Genomic DNA, 13,013 nt, shown 5'->3' on the forward strand with positions numbered 1-13,013 from the left:
GTGCAAGAACTATATGACATGGGTATTAGATGCTGAAATCCATTTAGATGCAATGGGTCTTGGAGACGCCATTAAAGATAAAGATAAAGCATCTACCCAAGACTGTGCTAAGGCCTTGATTTTCTTGCGCCATCACCTTGATGAAGGGTTGAAAATTGAATATCTCACAGTGAAAGATCCACTTGTTTTGTGGAATATTTTAAAGGAAAGATATGACAACTTAAAGTTGGTCACTCGTCCACAAGCACGATATGATTGGGCTCATCTTAGGCTCCAAGACTTTAAGTCTGTTTCTAAATATAATTCTGCTATGTTTAGAATTACTTCTAAATTGAAACTCTTTGGAGATAATATCAGTGACTATGATATGCTTGAAAAAACGTTTACAACGTTTCATGCCTCCAATATGGTCTTGCAACAGCAGTACCGAGAGAAAGGCTTCACAAAGTACTCTCAGTTGATTTCTCTTCTACTTGTGGTTGAACGAAACAATGAATTGCTTATGAGAAATCACGAAAATCGACCCACTGGGTCTACACCATTGCCTAAAGAGGATGAGGTGTATTCCCATTATGCTAATCGTGGAAAAGGTCGTAGTCATATTCGTGGTCGTGGTCGTGGCCATATCCAAGGAAGAAAATTTCCTGGTGTTAATCATCCTCCGCCGAAAAATAACTTCCAAAAATGGAAAGGGAAATATGAGAAGCTAAACGCAGAGGGTTCAGAAACTAAATGCTATCGTTGCGGTAGAAAAGGGCATTGGGCAGAAATTTATCGCATACCAAAATATTTGGTTGAGCTTTATCAAGCATCTCTGAAGAATAAAGGCCCTGAAGCCAATCTTGTCTATGACAATGAATTTGACATCACTCACTTGGATGTGACAGATTTTTTTGAGCACCCTAATGAAAAAATAAACCACTTGATCGGTGATGGATTTGTGGTTAGAGATGATTGAGCAATTTAATTTTTATGCTTTCCTACTCGTAGTATGTAATGAATAAACATCTCGTAATTTTTATTGCACTTTATAATTCTTCTTATGTAGTTCTTAAGACTATATTTATTTCCGAAATTTTATAACTTTCACAAACAAGGAGTAATATCCTATTAATTAGTATTCTAGTCTCAGTGATCTTTTAACAATTTTAACTTTCCTTTACGTTGCTTTAATTCTCTTTAAGAAAAGGTTTACAAGCACCCTGGAACAACTTTTGATTTTTTTTATGAGTATGTTCTTTTCTTACACGGATCAATTATTTTTTATACAATGTGTAGGAAAATACAAATAATTTATACATGTAAATAAATTTGTTGTAGTTGTATTAGTCATATGTGTACTTGTATTATTTTTTGTGTAATTATTTGTATAATAATTAGAATTTGCCAAAAAACAATGCATTAAAGGCTGATATTGAATTATTGGTTTAACTTTATTTCTTTTCCATTTTTCTCTAAAAATACTAATATTTATTCATATACTTCTTTTGTATGTCAAACTACGGGAAACAAATATGGATATCTTTCAAAGCAAACTTGGATCAAAGTTCAAATGTAAAAATATTTGCTTAATTGATTCATGTACAACACATATAATATTCAAAGAGAAGAAATATTTCTCTCATTTAAGTATGTGTAAGGCAGATATTACTACAATTTCTGGTAGTAGTAATCTAATTGAAGGCTCTGGAAAAGCTACTATAACTCTGCCTATGGGAACAATAATTATCATAGAGAATGCAATGTTCTCCTCCAAGTCCAAGAAGAACTTGTTGAGTTTTAAAGATATCCGCAGAAATGGATTTCATATTGAGACAATAGATGAGAATAATATGGAATATCTCATCGTTACCAAGAATGTCTCTGGCCAGAAAAGAATTAGTGAGAAGTTCTCATCTTTATCTTGTGGCCCGTATTGGACAACAATTAGTGCAATTGAGGCACATTCTACCTTAAACCAAAAGGTTACTGCTTCCAATACTTTTGTACTTTGGCATGATCGATTGGGCCATCCTGGATCAATTATGATGAGATGAATCTTAGAAAACTCAAATGGGCATCCATTAAAGAATTTGAAAATTCTTTTAAATAATGAATTTTCTTGCACTTCTTGTTATCAAGGCAAGTTAATTATAAGACCATCACCAACAAAGGTTGGGATTGAGTCCCCTGCGTTTTTGGAACGTATACAAGGGGACATTTGTGGACCTATTCACCCACTTAGTGGGTCATTTAGATATTTTATGGTCTTAATAGATGCATCTTCTAAATGGTCTCATGTATGCCTATTGTCATCTCGCAACCTCACGTTTGCAAAATTAATGGCACAAATAATCCGATTACGGGCACAATTTCTCGATAATCCAATTAAGTCTATTAGACTTGATAATGATGCTGAGTTTTCATCCCAAGCATTTAATGATTATTGCTTATCAATTGGGATAAAAGTGGAATATCTTGTAGCTCATGTTCACACTCAAAATGGCCTTGCAGAGTCTTTAATTAAACGTCTGCAATTGATAGCAAGACCGTTACTCATGAAAACGAAGTTGCCCACTTCTTTTTGGGGTCACGCCATTTTGCATGCAGCAATGTTAATTCGTCTCAGACCGACAAATTATCACAAATATTCCTCGTTGCAATTAGTTTTGGGTCATGAACCTAATATATCTCATCTAAGAATTTTTGGATGCGATGTATATGTGCCTGTAGCACCCCCATATCGCACCAAGATGGGTCCCCAAAGAAGGTTAGGAATATATGTTTGGTTTGAATCGCCCTCCATTATTCGCTACCTTGAAACATTAACGGGAGATTTGTTCACTGCTCGTTTTGCAGATTGTCGATTCGATGAGGCATTTTTTCCAAAATTAGGGGGAGAAATTAGTGGAACCAAACGTGAAATTTTGTGAAAAAATACATCATTGTCTCATCTTGATCCACGTGCCTCTATTTATGACACAGAGGTGCAAAAGATTATCCATTTGCAGAAAATAGCAAATCAAATTCCAGATGCATTTACGGATCTGAAAAGGATAACAAAATCACATATCCCTACAGAGAATGTTCCAGTCCGTATTGATGTCCCTATTGGACAATCTTCTAGTGTCATAGCTAATGAGTCAAAAGCACGCCTAAAACGTGGCAGACCATTATGTTCTAAGGATCGAAATCCTAGAAAAAGGAAAACAAATAATCAAGATGACACTACGAAAGAGTCTCATAATGAAATTCACGATTTAACCAATCCTGAGATTCATGAGGAAATCAATGAGCCTGAGACTCAAGAAAATAAGGAACTATCAATAAATCCAATCGATATTGAGACAAATTTGAATCGAATGGATATAGTGGCAGATTACATCTTTGCATATAATGTTGCATCTAGCATTATGCAAGAAAGTGAGGATCTTGAACCTCAATCTGTTGGAGAATGTCGACAAAGACTTGATTGGCCAAAATGGCAAGAAGCAATCCAATTAGAGTTAAGTTCACTTGCAAAACGTGAAGTTTTTGGGCCTGTAGTCCAAACACCTAATGGTGTTAAGTGAGTTACTGCCTCATTTCCCCCATTTTATGCTTCTTCATGTTTCGTTATCGGTATTCGGTGTGTTAGAGTTAAATCGGATTGGTTTTGATAGAAAATGAGACACTTAGTCTCTTTTAAGAAGGGTTAAGTTGGAAAAGTCAACCGGATGTTGACTTATGAGTTAGAGGGATCGGATGTAAATTCCGATGATTCGATTAGCTTCGAGGGATGATTTGTGACTTAGGAGTGTGATCGGAAGTAATTTTGGAGGTCCGGTGTAGAATTAGGCTTGAATTGGCGAAGTTAGTATTTTGGCGAATTCCGGTTGATAGGTGAGATTTTTATCCGAGAGTAGGAATGGAATTCTGAGAGTTGTTGTAGCTACGTTAGGTGATTTGGGATATGTGTGCAAAATTTCAGGTCATTCGGACGTGGTTTGGTCGGGTTTTTGATCGAAAATGTATTTCGGAAGTTTTTAGAAAATTAGGCTTGAATTCGATGAGTTTTGGATAATTTGATGTTGTTTGAGGTGTTTTGATGATTGGAAGAGGTTTGAATAATGTTATGGATTATGTTGGCATATTTGGTCGGGGTCCCATGAGGCTTGGATAAGTTTTGGAAGAGTTTTTGAAAGATTTTTGCCGTTTGAGCATAAACATGTAATGATCCAAAGGTCCATTTTTAGTTCTAGAGATCGAAATTTTATTTCGAGGTTTCCAAAATTTAAATAATGAATTATAGGAGTGATCTGGAAAGTTTGGTCTAATTTCATCAAGTCGCGATTGAGTTTTTGACACGAAACATGAGTTAATTGTTTAACGAGCGAAATGGATATCACACTGAGCAAACGAGCTCCGAATTGAGTTTAGATTGAAGGACTATGTTCGTATCATTATTTGTGACTCATAGGAACAAGAATCATCGAATTCCGAGTTCGTATGATGGAGTTAGAGCCATTTTAGTAAAAAGAAAAGTGCTGCAATTTCTGGCTGCTGCTGTATTTTTTTAGCAGCGTGAACAGTAACCGCGTGGGTGAACAGTGACCACACACGTGAACAGTAATATAGCTCTGCTCCTACAAGGAGACACTGGAATGGGATCAAACACATATTGCGATATCTAAAAGGGACTACCGATATGGGCTTATTTTATGGCAATGATTGCAATCCCGATCTTGTTGGTTATGCCGATGCTGGGTATTTATCTGACCCGCATAAGGCTCGATCTCAAACAGGTTATGTGTTTACATGTGGCGGCACTGCCATATCTTGGCGATCGACTAAGCAATCAATCGTGGCTACTTCTTCTAATCATGCTGAGATAATTGCTATTCATGAAGAAAGTCGAGAATGTATTTGGTTGAGGTCTATAATACATCTTATCCGAGACAAATGTGGTTTGAAGTATGAAAAACTACCCACAATTTTGTATGAAGACAATGCAGCATGCATAGCCCAATTGAAAGGAGGATTCATAAAAGGAGATATGACAAAGCACATTTCACCAAAATTATTTTTTACACATGATCTTCAAAAGAATGGTGATATCAATGTACAACAAATTCGTTCAAGTGATAATATGGCTGATTTGTTCACCAAATCTCTACCAACATCAACCTTCAAGAAACTGGTGTACAAAATTGGGATGCGAAGGCTCAAGGATGTGAGTTGATTCTCTCATCAGGGGGAGTTAATACGCGTTGTACTCTTTTTCCCTTACAAGGTTTTGTCCCACTGAGTTTTCCTTGCAAGGTTTTTAATGAGGCAATAAAAGGGCGTATTTCTAATCATGTGTACTCTTTTTCCTTCACTAGGATTTTTTTCCCCATAGGGTTTTTTCCTAGTAAGGTTTTAACAAGGCACATTATCTTTGGACATCCAAGGGGGAATGTTATGATAAATATCACATTATGGTGGATGTCTACTCTTCTTCCATGATCTTCATCTCAAATGCTTAATGACATATTCAATGACATATTTTGTATGTTCAATGACATATTCCATGACATATTTTCTTCACTTTTTATGCCTATATAAAGGCCTTGTAATAGATAGGAAAATACACACAATTGAAGAAGAAATAAGAATCTCTCTTCCTCTCTTTCTCTCTATATCTCTTAGTTTGTTTTTGCTTGTTCTATATTGTTATTTTGGGTTATATTTTATAACACTTTCTCACTAGATTTCATTAATTTCTTAACAATGGGCAACTTGTGCTGGTAAAGGCTAAAGCACTCTTACTTAGAAGCAAAGTGTTGAGAGAAACATATACTCAAAAATATTAAATGTGATCATGTTTGATTTATGACCTTTAAATATTGGAGGGTAAATTTTACAAATGGCCATATAATTATGATTTTTTTTATTTTTATCAAAATTATATAACTATATTTTCTCACACAAGAATTATAAAAGTTTTACTAACTCACACAAAAATTTTGGTGACCTAAAATACAACTCTTCAGTAGTATTTTCTTATTTCACGGTTTTCTATTTTTATTTTCTATATAATAAATAATAATCCAATTAAAATAGGAATGACACAAACTAATCCGACCCACCCGACCTATTACCCATATATAAAAATTAAAATAATACTAAAAATGAATCCTTCAAAATATGATACATCTATTTTTCACTTTTCATTTCAAGATTTTCATTCAAATTTATAGCATTTTTGTTTCAAGTGCTCTCTAATTATACCTCTTATTTCTTTTTCATTTTTGATCAGAATCTTATGCGTTTCAAACTAAGTTTTTTGTGGGAAAGGATCCAACTTTAATATTATTTTAATACATGTATATGAGTATTGGGTCAGTTGGGTTGGGTCATTACTATTTTAATGAAAAATAATCAATCGGCCCAAATTAATTGCATTTGTTAGCGAAAAAAATATATAGATTATGTATATTATACGTACATAATACACACACACACACACACACACACACACACACACATATATATATATATATATATATATATATATATTATTGTTGGGAGTGGCACAATAGATATTCTTCTATTTTAATTGGGTTATTATTTATTAGACTAAAAAAATATGGAACAAGAAAATAATACCGGAAAGTTATATATTTGCAGTCAATATGAGTTTTGTGTGAGTTAATGAAAATTTTATGATTTTTGTGTGAGAAAATATAGTTAAATAACTTTCGTGAAAAAAGTCATAGTTATATAATTATTTGTGAAATTTACCATATTGAACTATCATTATAGTAATCACATGCAGTTAATTTTTAATTTTCTGAATTGTAGGTTTACTGGACTTGAGCCAAAAGACTTCCACAAATTCAAAATGCATATGCCTAAAACTTGTTTACCAATTTTTTATCACGAGTTTTGTGCAATTGATATTTTGATGCGGCAGGTTTAGATGCCAAACAATTATGGCCTCTTGTGTTGAGTCAACATAATTTATTTGAGATCAATATTTTTGAGTTTAGTTTTCAATTAAATATACTAATTTTAAATAATAGTAACTAGGAGGAAGACGAAATATATCTTACCACACATGTTACTATTCAATAAAGTTTTTTATTCTTTGAATAACATTGTAATTACAATCAATTTTCAGAAACTTCGAAAGTTTCATGTTGGGACCCAATTCGTTTATTTAAGTGACAAAAAATAGGAATTCCAAAAGTTTCAAAGAAAAACTCTTTTTGTCGGGACTCATTTCCTTTCGTTAAGTAATCTATAGCTAAAACTTAAATTTTTTATGCCAATTTTTCTTTTCCTCAAAGGCTAATATCCTATACACCATCCTTACAACTGACAGAAGCATTTGGTCATTACGGATCAAGGGTCATAAAACATACACACAAAAAAATATTGTTTACAGATAATGTTTCTAAATTATTAGTGCATATAAATATCTAACTTAACTAAATTAAGAATATTTGCAGGTTCAAAAAATGTCGAGTCATTTTGAATTCAATTATTATGTTAATGTGCAATAATTGAAGATTGTTGCAATTTCATCCACATTAACTATCACATTTATATAAATATTATTTTCATAAATTTAACTATTCTTCCGCTCGAATGTTCAATGCGAGATTTTGATAGATTGAACATTTATGAACGGTCGATAACGTGCAACGCATGTTCTGTATATATATATATATAGAGTCACGCTCCAAGCTCGGGGAGCGCGACTGGCGCTCAACCGAGTGAATCCGGCCGAGCAAGCCTGTTAGACACATTCTACCTGACTCACTTACGATCAAGAGAAGACATGATTTCATCAATTAGACCATAGGAGATCATACAAGTAAAATACTTAGCCGATTCATTAGGTACCTCATTGTTAAGTTTTAAGGTACATACATCTTACGATTTAGTGAAACAGAAATCCAAAGCACAACATAATTCATTGACCTTCCCAATACCCATATACAACCCACATCAATGTCTACGGAGCCTCTAAGTAGATACAAAATAAAGTGTTATAAAAGTGTTGGTGACAAGGCCCCGACTATACCTCAAAATATGATAAGAAGGTGAACATGAGATACAAAAGATATAGGGCCCCGAAATGATGTGGGGCTCACCAAGTCAGCTGGAAAGAGGGTACGCCACTAGCTGCGATCAATACTGTCTGTTGTGGAACCACCTACATCCATTTAAAGATGTAGCTCCTCGGGCAAAAGGGACGTTAGTACTGTCGAATAGTACTAGTATGTAAATCTATACACCAATCTTAATAAACGAACAATGAAATAAAGGGGAAGCAGTCATAATGTACAATAAGAGCTTCAAACAAATGCAAAAAACATCAAGTAAGGATCACATAGTTTCCGGTTCAATTTCCATCTTATTAGGTTGATAATCTTAGTGCCATGTGCCACAATCCACAATGCCACCGTGTTCCTACACGGAGTCCGATCTCGACCCGATCGGCTAGGTCATCTCATTTGAGACATCAACCATATCTACAATTTCAATCAATCAATCCAGTATAATTATCACTGTCACACCTCCTTTTTACGTACCCGCGGGGGACAAGGGAGTTTTTCCAATTAAAGGACAATCGAAACGGGATTTGTTTATTTATTTCAGAGTCGCCACTTGGGAGATTTAGGGTGTCCCAAGTCACCAATTTTAATCCCGAATCGAGGAAAAGAATGACTCCATATTACAGTCTGCATACCAGAAATCCGGATAAGGAATTCTGTTAACCCGGGAGAAGGTGTTAGGCATTCCCGAGTTCCGTGGTTCTAGCACGGTCGCTCAACTGTTATATTCGGCTTGATTATCTGATTTTATACAAGTGTGAACTTATGTGCAAAATTTAACTTTTAACCGCTTTTATCATTTACTGTTTTTATCAAGAATTGCAACGTTGTGAAAATGTATCTCGAACCGCGTTACAATCAATGTACCCGTGGTCGTCGACACACTTTGACTCCGTTGAGATTTGGATTTGGGTCACATCAATGTGCACCCGAGTTTAAGGAAATTAAATTATTAAAGGCGCGCCTAAAGCGACTAGCGTATTTATTTTGGGTAGGACCGTGGAATTTTACTAAACGGTCCATCCCGAAGTCTAAACAATTTTTAAAGCAAATATTTACTGAGGGCCCCGCAATTTGTATTTTTATTTGGCGAGGCTCATCTCATTCTTATTTTTTAAAATGAATTTGCAACGTCATGGACACGCATCTCGAACCACGTCACAATCAATGTACCCGTGATTGGAAACACATTTCGACTCCGTTGAGAATTGGATTTGGGTCACATAAATGTGCACCCGAGTTTAAGAAGGTAAGATTTATTAAGGCGCGTCCTAAAGAGTCTAACGTATTGTTATTTTAGGAAGAGGCCGTGAAGGTTCATTAAACGGCCAAATCCAAAGTCTAGTCAATGGTTATGTATTTTATTGAGGGCCCCGGCGGTTTGTGATTTATTTGGCGAGGCTCGTCTCATTTTTATTTTAAAAGGATAAACCTATAGCGACTACATTTTCTATTAAGTTCGTCTCTAAAATAAAAGAAAAATCTCCTAATTATTTACATGCTGAAAAACGCAACTTATTAGTTATTAAGTTACGGCTAATGTGAACGGAAAATTGCGATCGCGTTTGTACAAGGAAAAACTACTTTCATTCCACATTTTATTATTTGCTAGAACATGAGATAAATACACAATAATATCAAAACAGATTAACTATTCTTCGATTAATGTAAACTATCATGATTAGATGAAGAAGTTATACATATGCGACATCATTGCTCATTTAATCAATCAACTACATTTTTATACCAAGAGAGGAAAATTAATATTCAAACACAGATCAAACAAAAGAATTCAATAGAAACAGGAGCCTGAATAATATTTCATTTTTTCGCTTCAAGCCAAGAGTGTACAAATGTGTACCTGGAAACAGCAGTACAAGAACAAAAAGAAGTATGAGTCATCAACAGTAATAACGTGGCAACAGCAGGTTCAGCAACACCGCAAAACCAGTAACAACCAGTAGAATAACCCAGCAACGGATTGAAAAATCAGCAGTGCCAAAGTGCAATCACAATCAAAGCAGAGAAGAGAAAAGATACGAGATGCAGTAGCTTCGGATTTTGAATAACACTCGAAGAAAAACAAACAGAATTGTTCGAGTGAAAGTTCAAATTGTCTTTCTCTTTTACTATCACAAACTCTCTCAAGTATCAAAGTATGTCAACTCTCTGAGTCTCTCTTAATAATATTCAAGTTCTAAAAACTCTCTTCTTTTTTTTCTCTCCTAAAAATCCTCTCAAGGTTCAAGTTCTAGTCCCTAAAAACCTCTCCCTAAAATGTGTCAAATGACCCTATATATATAGCAAGACAAGTCTTCAATTCCCAACCCCAAAATTATTCCCCCAATGGCATGCTTTGACCCACTATTAAATGTCTTCTTTATTTTAAATTTTGTCCCTCATGCCTACATTAAATAACTAACACATTCTCAACCCATTACAATTTGTCCCCCATGCCTATATTAAAAAAAGTACAAGATTCCTCCGCATTATAATTTGTCCCCCATGCCTATATTAAAAAAGTACAAGATTCCTCCCCATTATGTTTTGTCTTGTCCCCCATTATATTAAACAAATACCTCAAAAACCCCACCCCATTATATTTGTCCCCCATGCTTAACATAAAGAATCAAAATAATGTTCAATTACCAAACTACCCCTCCGACCTTATTGCAATTACAAATCTACCCCCGAATGCAATGCAATTTACCAAATTACCCCTCTGCTCTAAACAATCAATTAATCATAACTCAACCAAAATATAGTCAAGATGACCAATTTCTCAACAATCTTCAACAACAATTTACATGAACATGATGAACAACACAAACTCCAAATTAATGGAAATAAATCAACCATATCGGGAACCAATCCTGGTTAATTTAGACCATTAATGGATGAACAAAGAGACAATAATACAAACAACAATATGCATGATTCAAATTAAATTAACAAATCAAAAACAAACACAAACTCACATTAAATCACTGGATTTAAACATGAACTTCAAACAAAGATGAACATGAATTAAATCTATTTTTAAGCAACAAAACATGACGGATTCACATGGTTCAAACAACATTACTAATTTCTGGAAAATACATAACAACATGAAACAAATTGAAGAAATAACCAATTAAATTTCAATTTGGATCTAACAAACATTAAACTAACAAATATTCACTTAAACAACAATACAAACATGAAATAAACATGAAAAATAACTAATTAATCTTTCATTTGAAATCTGAAAAATTAATTTAACAAACAACACATGAATATGAACAAAACCAAAATCCAAATATCTAAACATAAACATGAACAAAACAAACATTCGCCGATTTTAGATTCGAAAATATCAAAACAAAATGCGGACAGAATAAAACACGAAAATCTACTAACCGAATCGAACAATCATACATACGGACTGTTTCGGCGACCCTCGACCAAAGCTCAACCAAACGACGACGAACACGTTGATGACGCAATAGCAAACTGGACGATGAAGTGGAAGGCAGAAGCAGCTGGGGGGCATATTTGGTGCTCGCGTGAGGAAGAGAAACAGTAGCAGCAGCTCGATGGATCTGTTCGGCTTAAGGACGTCGAAGGAGAAGACACAACAACATGAGCAGCTGGTCGACGATGAGCTTGGTCATGGCAGTGACTGGGTGTAACGGTGGAAGAAGGTGATGGAACAGTGACGACGCAACATCAACAACTGCTGCTCGTCGGGGCTCCGGTGGTCATTTGGACGGGACTGAGCAGCTGTGGAGGGTCGTTTGAGCAGTGACGACGCAGCAGCAACAGCTGTGGTCGTCGGCTTCAATGGAGGAATGGTTGCGACAGTAGTGATGGGTTTCACGAAGGAAGAAGTCGATGGGCTAGCAGTTTGGGCAGTAGGGTACGCGGGTGGTACTGGAGGAAGGAGGTGGTGTTTTTGTGGTGGTTTGGGTAGTGGTCGACGAGATAGTGACGACGCAAGGGGGAGTTGGTGGTTGACGGGGCTGGTGAATGGCAGCAGCCATGGACGTTGGGGTGTTTGAGTTTTTGGGGAAGAAGAAGATGGAGGGGGGAGGCGGATGGTAGTTTGGTTTTTAGGGTTTTTTGTTCTTTTTGTTTTTTCTTTTGTTTTGTTTTTTGAATGAAGGGGGGTGTTGGGTTAATGGGTTAATGGGGCGGACCGGGTCGACCCGTGTGAAGTGGACTGGGTCGTGGACAATTGTTTGGGCCTGGGGTTGAAAATTGAAGAAGTGGCCCAATCCGATTTTTATTTGTATTTTTGTTATCTTTTCTTCTTTTATTTTCTAAAACTAAATTATAAAAATACTTAAATTATTATTAAGAACTAAATTAAGTTATAAAATCGCAAATTAACTCCCAATAACAATTAACGCGCAATTAAGTAATAATTAAGCATAAAATTGTTCATTTGGACATTAAATGCTAAAAATGCAAAAGATGCCTATTTTTGTAATTTTTAATTTTTGTAAAACTAATTTAATTACTAACAATTGTAGAATTAAATCCTACATGCAAAATGCGACATATTTTTGTATTTTTTATTAATTTAACAAATAAGCAAACACAGACAAATACAAATAATTATCTAAAAATATCACAAAAGTACTCAAAATTGCACACCAAGGAAAATCATTTTATTTTGCATTTTTTGGGAGTATTTCTCATATAGGGCAAAAATCACGTGCTTACAGCTGCCCCTCTTTGCCCGAAGACACGAAGGGTTTTCGTGCAAAGATAAAGCGAGCGATTTTTGCCCGTCTGAGTACTCCGTGTGAAGCATTTTTTGAAAAAGATTTAACCGAACCTTTGCTTCAAAGGTTTCCTACATATCCCTGGCTAAAGGGGAATCAGGTTAATGTAGTTCGGGAAGTTTTGGTAGCTGGGACTACCGTGGGACTGCAATGTTACTGTTGTTGCATGCTGTTA

The sequence above is a fragment of the Nicotiana sylvestris genome, chromosome 6 (genome assembly GCF_000393655.2).
Source record: "Nicotiana sylvestris chromosome 6, ASM39365v2, whole genome shotgun sequence".
Classification (NCBI taxonomy): Eukaryota; Viridiplantae; Streptophyta; class Magnoliopsida; order Solanales; family Solanaceae; genus Nicotiana; species Nicotiana sylvestris.